This window comes from Lynx rufus, unplaced genomic scaffold (assembly GCF_022079265.1).
Source record: "Lynx rufus isolate CCGP_SWC_20201006 ecotype Redwood Valley unplaced genomic scaffold, mLynRuf1.p SCAF_6, whole genome shotgun sequence".
Classification (NCBI taxonomy): Eukaryota; Metazoa; Chordata; class Mammalia; order Carnivora; family Felidae; genus Lynx; species Lynx rufus.
In genome coordinates, this window is record NW_025814878.1 from 9,366,410 (window position 1) to 9,376,337 (window position 9,928).

The 9,928-nt window shown below is 38.9% G+C and overlaps 1 long non-coding RNA gene across 3 annotated transcripts; it reads right to left on the reverse strand.

The window, feature by feature from the left end:
• Positions 1–888: 888 nt before the first annotated feature.
• On the reverse strand, positions 889–9,898 carry LOC124529028 (uncharacterized). 3 transcript variants are annotated; one of them, XR_006966275.1, is made up of 4 exons: positions 9,858–9,898; positions 7,364–7,442; positions 3,481–3,659; positions 889–1,327 (listed from the first exon to the last, which is right to left on the reverse strand). It is a non-coding gene; the product is annotated as an uncharacterized LOC124529028 (long non-coding RNA). The 3 variants fall into 3 exon arrangements; XR_006966274.1 differs by lacking the exon at positions 9,858–9,898 and having other exon boundaries at positions 3,481–3,655; positions 7,364–7,835; XR_006966273.1 differs by lacking the exon at positions 9,858–9,898 and having other exon boundaries at positions 7,364–7,835.
• Positions 9,899–9,928: the final 30 nt, after the last annotated feature.

Sequence of the window (9,928 nt, forward strand, 5' to 3'; positions counted from 1 at the left end):
TTGATATTCTGGCTACCTTCTCACGAAGAGAGAAAGTATTCATTGTTTTCCTGGCATAAATAGATCCCACACTCCTGAAAGTTGGAATATTTTGCAAGAACAAAAAAATATACCTCATCATTTCTAATTAAATGGTGTACATGCATAGAACAGATAGCTTTTTGTTGTGGTTTTTAAATTCAGGTAACAATCATATGGGGGTATTTCTGGATCCCCACTCATTTTAGTAGTGACTCATTTTACCGGTATACCCTCTGCACAGTGGGCAAGAAAAATTAAAAAGCAGAACCCCAGTTCCTGCAAACAGAGACGACACTGATTAGGACAAAACAGAAGGTAACCAGACATAACATTTGAGTAATAGGTGAAGACTTTATGAAGGAACACTCAACCTGGAATTTATTTCTTCCACGCCCAAGCCAGAGTAGCTAAAATTCCCATTGCTACAGGGAAGTTCAGAGGCAGATGTTGCTATGTACATAAAAGGGCTTAAAAGAACTGCACTTCCATAATGTGCACAGAACCGGATAGAAGTTGTAAAAAGAAATAGCTAGAACTATACTCCAAAGACTGTACAGTGAAGTCAGATCCTCAAGCAATTGCAAACAAATTGAATTCTCTCAGTGATTGGTACAGTAGCTCATATAGAAGGAGAAGCTCATTTGAGATGGATGAAATCCAAAAAGGAGATTGATTGAAGATGATCAAGTTAGGTCATTAAAAGAAGAGGACCCAGATTTAAAAGACAGCAGGCAACTTCCCCTTAGCTACCTGGGGCTAAAACATTCACCAATCTTAATGAGAAAGGACTAGAATTAATACCAGGACCATGATGTTACTTGAACTGTGCATTAACTGTAATTAAGTGTGTGTGTGTGTGTGTGTGTGTGTGTCACAAGTGGCGCCTTGCAGGGGGGAAATATTCTTCACTTAGAAAAATAATTCAATGGCACACTGGGTTGTTGGTTTGGTTTGATTTGGATCAGGTTTTAATTTCTTTGTTCTGTTATGTTTTTGTTTTGTTTTTTTAGTGCATAGAGTCAAGCAAGACCATAAGGAGAAAACGAAACAAAGAATTAACCGAAATATTACATAAGACGACAATACCAAAAGCACTACTACTGAAGTTGGGCTTGCTCTCAAGATGGATAGAAGGAGAAAAGTAGACAGGAGAGTTGAGGGCACCAGGGATGTTAGAGTCTGAGTTGGACAATGGATTTTTTAAGAAGAGGGATTTTAATATGCTGTTTCCAGATGCTTGTTTGTTGTGCTGTAAACTCTTCTTTGGTAGGGTCTGGCAGTAACTGCAAGGTCTTGTCTGAGTGGCCTGTGCAGAAATAAAAGAAACAGAATGAATTCCACCTCTGAATCTACTCAGTATGGAACATGAATGTGACCCACAGGAGGATAAAATGACCTGCATGGAGTTGATTCAAGAAGAAAGAGCTAGGGGCCAAAGATAGCCTGAAAGAAACAAGTCTCCTGGAAATGTGTGTATATTGAAGGGATAGGGAAATTGGTCCACACAAATCAAAGGTTGTGCAATCTTACCTAGATTTCAGCTGGTAGTGACTCCTGTCAACAGCTTGTTCACACATCTGTGTGTGTACTTTAGTTAGAGCGCTTAGTAAACTGTACATAGCTTAATCTGTAGCGTAGATTCAGACTCACTTGACTAAGATGTTACTAACTTTATAATGTTCAGATTTCCACCAACCCTTTCCGGTTCTCATAAAGAAAGGTTCTAGAAGGATCCAACTTTCTGATACCAGAGAAGAGAAGTGGCACTTCTGTAAGACTGACCCCTGAGCTTTCTTGAGTATGCCACCTCATTTTAAAACATCAAAAATATTTACAAAGTGGAGTCACAACATTGTGCCAAGTTTATCAGAAATGAAAAAGTGTCCCGAGATTTCCATTGTCTAGGTTCTAGCCACCAACTTCAGCACTGCAAAATTCCACGGCATGGGACGGCAGGGCTCCACGTGCCCAGGAAATATCAAGGAAGCTTGTTGAGCATTTAAATACAATAATAAGAATCTAACATAAACACAGTTTTGAAAATATATGAGCAGTACCATGTTGTCTCATGCAATGGAAATCACAGGAAGATGCTGGTTTTATTTTTGGTTCTCTAGATATATAGTAGGTCTTGAATATTTTGTTGTTTAGTTACTTCAAAGTATGTAATAATTTTTGTTTTTCTGGATGATTGGAAAAATAGAGAAAGGCTATTTTCAAAAATAACTTCATGTTATTTCTTCATTTTGAGAAATAGCTCCTTTGTGACTTAATGATCAGAACAGCTGACAGAGACTTGGGGAGACAGATTTAATGCCCAGTTCTGCCAGCAATTCAGTGTAAGACCTTGGGCAAGTTACTGCCCATCTTTACTTTTCCTCTTCTGTAAAAATAAAGGATTGGGCTAGGTGTTCTCTAAAGTCCCCTGGAGCTCAAACATGCCACCATTTTATGATTCTAAATGCATCATTATTATTATTATTACTATCCTGTTGCCGTATTATATAACAACTTAGGGAGAACAAATTGAATGTTAAATAAATGCATAAAAAAGAACTGAAGAGATGGGCATATTTTAAGCCCCATTGATGAAAGGAGCCCCCCCTAAGACATCTTATATATTTTGGTATATGTTTGTTTGTTTGTTTGTTTGTTTGTTTGTTTATTATTTATTTATTTATTTTGAGAGAGTGAGCAGGGGTAGGAGCAGACAGAGAGAGAATCCCAAGAAGGCTCAGCACTGTCAGCAGAGAGCCCGATGTGGGGCTCAAACTCAGGAACCATGAGATCATGACCTAAGCCAAAACAGAGAGTCAGACACTTAACTGACTGAGCCATCCAGGCGCCCCATTGGAAGCATCTATATTAATAAAAGCAGTTTGCTTCTTTGCATCTGTAGTGATACCTCTATTAAGAAAAACAAACCAACTCAGCCTGTAACTAACAAATTTGCACAAAATCCCTGCTAAATTTCCATCATGCAGGTGTCTCTAAAGAATGCTAAATGGCCAAGACATAAAACAAAAAAGAGTTCACGTGGCATGAACATTGAACTTCAAAACTCCTGGCGATTTTGGAGATTTTGCTTTATATTCCTAGGATTTTATAAACTGCCATATGGTTTATAAACTACCTCGTTTCAGAATACAGTTGAGGGTAACGACCACTCTACCTCGAGCCCTAGAAATGGCCTCTGTGTTTGAAAGCATACTTTAATAGGTTCCTCAAGGTCAGACTATTGCCTTATTACAGGAAATGGATGAAGTCATTACTGGCTTTCAGTTTGTCTAAAAAACTACCTGCTTTCCAGTTTAACAGACAACACTTCACTCTGTGTCTTTGCCTACATGGTTGTGGTACCTGTTCTCAGAACTGGAGCTTTCTTCTTCGTTCCAGCCGAACACGAAGAGACACATGGGAGAAGGCACAAACAAGGAAAGCATCCAAGTGACAACTTACCTTTCTAGGGGGAAACAACAGCTAAATGAGTTCTCGGGAATGTTGAACACTCAAGAGCTCATGCTGTTAGAAGCAATAACTTGTGCAGCAGTTCTGAAGGCAGGATCCCAAGTTCTAGGCCAGCTTCACCCCAGTCTGCTCTGACCAGAACACATTTCCTCCAGACTTTCAGGGTCTTGCTTTTGACCATTTGGGGTGCAACAAAGGAAGATGAGAAGGAAGGCAAGAGACAAGAGAGATGGAAACTTTTTAATATGTCCCTAAAAGCCTCTTTTATAGAGATGAGTAATAAAAAGATTGGGGCCAGCAAATATATTCAACCTTTCCACATTTTCTTTACACAGTTATAAAACTGAGAGTCTCATAAGGTCAGAATTAAAGTAATACAGCCTTGTTTTTGTATTTTAAATGGTTTTTAATGGAATGTTAAAATAGCCTCGGCATTAGTAAAAAGAGTGCTCGACAGTAGTTTTGATTTGACTCAGGCGTGGGTGATGGGACCCACCAAGTACGGAGGGGAGATTACTGTCATGTGATAACCCACCTTAATGCCGAGCCTGGGTCCCTGAAACCCCTCTCCCACCACACATGCACGTCCCTTCTCATCCCATCAAGGAATGATACACTGTGTGGTCATCTCCTTTCTTTTGACTAATCATCATTTATTATTTTCAACACATTTATTATTTTCAAAAAGCATTAACTGAATGCTACTACTTGCCAGACACTGAGTCCTAGGCATACACCAATGGACAAAACAAAGAACCTACCCTCACAGAACTTATATTCTAACATAAAGAGACAGAAAAATAAGTAAAGCACACAGGAAGTTGGAAGGCGGTGACAAGAGAAAATTAAGGAAGAAAATGCAGTGCATGCAGGGAGGAGGGGAGAAGATGTAGAGGGTGGCCATTTTCAATAGGGTGGTCAGGGAAGAGCTCACCCCAGATAAAATATGAATAATGGCCTCAAGAAAAATGAAGGGGCAAGCTGTGTGTTTGTGAAAATAGCAAATGCACAAGTTCTGAATCAGAGGTATGTACAGCATGTCCAAGGAACAGTGTGTGGAGGCCCGTGTGCCTGAGGCAGAATGAATACGAGTTAGCCATAAGTCAAAAAGGTAAGATGCGTGGGGGACATTTTGGCTCTTCCTGGTGAAAGTGGAGGTCATTGGGAAGTCTTAAACAGAGTCGTGACATCATGTGACTTCCATTTTAAAGGACCGAGCTGACTGTTTATGAGCAGGAAAGGCGGAAGCAGGGAAAGCGGTTACCTACAACACTCCAGGCAAGAAATAATGTAGCTAGGACCAGGGCGGTGGGGCTGGCAGTGGTACAAAGTGGTCAAATTCCAGATATATTTTTATCATAAAGTCAACAGGATTCTCTGGCATTCAGATGGGTGGTATGGAAGCATTAAGAATTACTTTAGGGTTTTTGGCATGAGAGGTGGAAAAAAGATTTACCATAAATCAAAGTGGGATGTGTTGTGAGATGAGCAGGCTTAGAGGGGATATTAGGAATGCGTTTTCAGGCATGTTAAGTTTGAGAAATCCCTTAGACCTCCATGAAAAGATGTAAAGCAGGTGGTTGGATGGACAAGTCTAGAGTCCAACGGGAAAGAGAGTGGTATATGATATGTATGTATGTATTTAATCAAAGTATAATCGACATACGGTGTTATATCAGTTTCAGGTTTACAATATAATGATTCAGCAATTCTATGCATTTCTCGGTGCTCCTCATGATAAGTATACTCTTAATCCCCTTCACCTATTTCACCCATCCCCCCACCCACCTCCCTTCTGTCAACCACCAGTTTATTCTCTGTATCTAAGAGTCTTTTTTCTCTCTTTTTTCTCCCTGTTTGTTCATTTGTTTTGTTTCTTAAAGTCTACATGTGAGTGAAATCATGTGCTATTTGCCTCTCTCAGTCTGACGTATTTCACTTAGCGTTATACCCTCTACGTCCATCCCTGTTGCTGCAAATGGCAAGATTTCATTCTTTTCTATGGCTGGGTAGTTTTTCACTGTATACATACCACATCTTCTTTATGTATCCATCTACTGATGGGCACTTGGGTTGCTTCCATATCTTGGCTATTATAAATAATACTGCAATAATATGCGATAGGGTGTATATATTTTTCTAATTAGTGTTTTCTTTTTCTCTAGGTAAATACCCAGTAGCAGAATTACTGGATCATATGGTAGTTTTATTTTTAATTTTTTTTGAACCTCTATACTATCTCCCACAGTGGCTGCACCAACTCACATTCCTACCAACAGTGTACAAAGTTTCCTTTTTTTCCCCACATCTTCACCAATACTTATTTCTTGTGTTTTTTATTTTAGCCATTCTGACAGGTTTAAGGTGATATCTCATAGTGGTTTGATTTGCATTTTCCTGATGATGAGTGATGTTGAGCATGTTTTCATGTGTCTGCATGTCCTCTTAATAAAATGTCTATTCAGTCCTCTGCCTATTTTTTTTATTGAATTATTTGTTTTTTTGTTTTTTTGTTTTTTTTGCTGCTGCTGAGTTGTGTAAGTTCTTTATATATTTTGGATAGTAATCCTTTATTGGATATATCAATTGCAAATATCCTCTCCCATTCAGTAAGTTGCCTTTTTCTTTTGTTGATGCTTTCCTTTGCTAGGCAAAGATTTTAATTTTTGCATGGTCCAGGGCGCCTGGGTGGCACAGTCGGTTAAGCGTCCGACATCAGCCAGGTCACGATCTTGCGGTCTGTGAGTTCGAGCCCCGCGTCGGGCTCTGGGCTGATGGCTCGGAGCCTGGAGCCTGTTTCCGATTCTGTGTCTCCCTCTCTCTCTGCCCCTCCCCCGTTCATGCTCTGTCTCTCTCTGTCCCAAAAATAAATTTAAAAAAACGTTGAAAAAAATTTTTTAAAAATTTTTGCATGGTCCCAATAGTTTAATTTTCTATGGCCCAATGTCAAAGAACTTACTGTCTATGTTTTCTTCTAGGAGTTTTATGGTTCCAGGTCTCACATTTAGGTCTTTAATCTACTTTGAGTTTATTTTTGTGTGTGGTGTAAGAAAGATAGGTAGTATTTAAAGCCATGACACCAGGTATGATTAATACTAAAATAAAATAAAATAAAATAAAATAAAATAAAATAAAATAAAATAAAATAAGCTTAAGGACTGGATCCTGGGGAGCTCCAACTTTGAGAGATTGGGTAAATAAAATAATAACCAGCAGAGGAGACTGAGGAGAGGAAAGAAAGCCAGGAGAGCACAGAGTATGTTGGAAACCGAGTGAAGGGGTGTCTCAAGATGAAGGGAGTGATCAACTGGGTCACATGTGGCTGACAGGTCAGATAAGGACTGAAAACTGACATTGGGTTTAGCAGTTATCCCAAGTCAGGTCAATGAGAACTGACTGGGGCTAAAAATGGCTGCCAGCCTGAGCAAAAGAAACTGATCAAGATTTTGGCTAAATATTAGATCTCCGAGGGGCAAACTTTATCGTACTCAGTTGCCCTTTATTTCATAAACATTACTTTAGAAAAAGAGATAATTGTTTTTCTCTCCAATGACATACTTAACAGGAACACTTCTTAGCTAATAACAAAAGGTTTAACCTCATGGGAGGTACAGACACTTTCTGCTTTCTAGATTTAGGGAATTACAGGTGATTTTTCTTTATTAAAAATAAACTTTTCGCCTTTTTCAAATCATACCTGGAATGCCAAAATGTATATTTCTGTTGACTATCTTGCTGTAACTTTCTGTCTTCCCTGCTAATTCTGAAGACTTAATGTTTGTGTGAACATTTCAGATGTCTCCCCCCCACCCCCCTCCCCGTCTCATCCCCTTGCAATCTCAGACTCCTCTCCAGTGACTCACTCTCCACTCACCCATCGATCCGATCTCATCATGAAGTTCTACTGCTTGTCGCAGCGGCAGATTTGATTTCACTGACAGAGGTGACAGATTCTAAGAACGTACCAGCAAAAAGCAAAGTAAGCAACAGCAAATGTAGGTAGGGAAAAAAAGAGAGAAGCAGGAGGAGGAGGACCTAATTGTGTGTTTCCATTATTTTCCACATAAACAGGATAAACCAGGAACTGCAGGATTTAGAAATTCCATGTGAATAAAGTTTAGCCAAACTTTTACCTAAATAAATGCATATGCCCAGTAAATACTACAGCAATAATCTATGCACTTCAACTGATGATCCTGGTTGGGGACCAGTCTATTCAAATTTAATAAAATAACCAATTTCAAGAACAGCTTCATATTTGCATAATTTTTCCAAGCTGGTTTATGCATATAGAAATTGCAGAGTTCTCAGGGCACCCGGGTGGCTCAGTCACTTAAGCAAGTGACTGACTCTGGATTTTGGCTCTGGTCATGATCTCACGGTTCATGGGATTGAGCCCTGCGTCAGGCTCTGCACTGACAGTGCAGAGCCTTCCTTGGATTCTCTATCTTTCTCTGCCCCTCCCATGCTCATGCTTTCTTTCTTTCTTTCACTCTCTCTCTCTCAAAATAAATAGATGAACTTAAAAAAAATTGCTGAGTTCTTAAAAATTGGCAGTACAAACCAAAACAGTGACAGTGTATAGGATCTTCACAATCTTAACTTTAAAGCACATCAACAGTTGAAGATGCCAATTATTATTCATTACATTACAGTGAATCTCAGTATATGATCTGGAAAGGTCAGAGTTCAGACTATTCATCCTGTCTCTATAAGCTTTTGTTCCAGGAACCCAGATTTATTTGAGGAGAAACCTGGAAAACTGACCCGTAGAAAACTGAACTGTATGTTCTACATCAGATTTGATTCTTTTGGTGTTCTTGGCACTTTTAAAAGAATTATGACTGAGAATTTTTTTAAAGGTACAGTGGCAATGAATTATTTTCTCAGTCTATTAGTCTTACTAGAGACTTGTACCTTCAGAAAATGCTTAACTCAACAGATGTCTTTCTTCTACTGTATCTTTTAAAATAGAGAAAGCAGGAAAGTGCAAGGAAGGACATTATACTACCCAGAACTCTCAGAGATGCTTTCAGAGTGTAAACATTTTCAGGACAAAGGTATCAAATAATCAAGGGAAAATGCTGGAAAAAAACCTTTAAAATAATATATATTGAAAATAACATTTTAATAGTATACAGGAGTCCTTTCCATTACAGTGAATTTGAAATCTTGAAAAGAAGTTGAACATTTTTTCTATGTCTTCGAAATTTGGAACTGTTGTTTTTATCATCCTGGTGAACGATTTTGCAGAAAATGATGGAAACATACACAAGGAACCAGTGTCCATATTGTAAATTTCTAAGAAAACAACGGCAATATTCATATGAAAATGGAATTCAAAATTTGGAAATAAACTGTGAGAAAACAGCATTTTTAAATAGTACGGTTTTTAAATTGCCACTGACTGCACACTTCCCTCTATATTCTAAATCAATATTAACAATACATTTCAGAGTGTTTCCATTTGGCCATTGCTCATTTTCTTTATTCTCCCAGGGTATAAGATTTTTGCTATTTAACAACAACAACAAAAAAGGCTGCATTAAGATTCAGCCTCCAAAGAGGCTGAATGCCTAGTAACTGCAGGTGCATGGCACTTACTGCTAATTGGACGTGGCTGCTTTTAGCAAATCTGGTAGCTGCTAAAAGCTACTGGTGCTGTAGTGCTGCCTCACCAACCCCACAGGGCAGACGTACCCCTCTCCTCTTCCAAAGTTACACATGCGCAAAACTTGCCTACCATAATGTAGAGCCAACTCTTTCGCTTAAATGCATAAAGACAGAAATCTTAAAGAGCCACCTACAAGGTCACTATAAGAAACAGGGGATCTCCTATTGCACATTAAATATTCCCAATAAAATATTGCTTCAGCAGAGTTTCTTCCTATTATATGTTGTTTCAAGTCCCCTATCTGGTAGAGTGGGCTACAAAATGAATTGCACTCTTTTTTTAAATTTTTTAATGTTTATTTATTTTTGAGAGAGAGAGAGAGAGAGAGTGAGTGGGGTAGGGTAGAGAGAGAGGGAGTCACAGAATCTGAAGTAGGCTCCAGGCTCTGAGGTGTCTGCACAGAGCCCGATGCGGTGCTCAAACCCACGAACTGTGAGATCATGACCTGAGCCGAAGTTGGACACTTAACCGATTGAGCCACGCAGGTGCCCCAAAATGAACTGCATTCTTAATTATCTTCTCTCCAGTGTGCCATACCAACTGGCCAGTAGACTGTAGTTTGGGGAAAGATCGTGCACTAAATTCTATCTGTATCTCATATCATCATTTGTCTTTATCTAGGATGTTTGTTCTGAGAAAACTAAAAACACTTTGTTTAAATTGGACCACATTTTACCAGCTAAGTAAAACTTACCATGTAAGTCTTCTAGTTTGAATATTACCTCTTTCCACTTTTTTTCTCTAAATTTGCAGCTTACATACAGA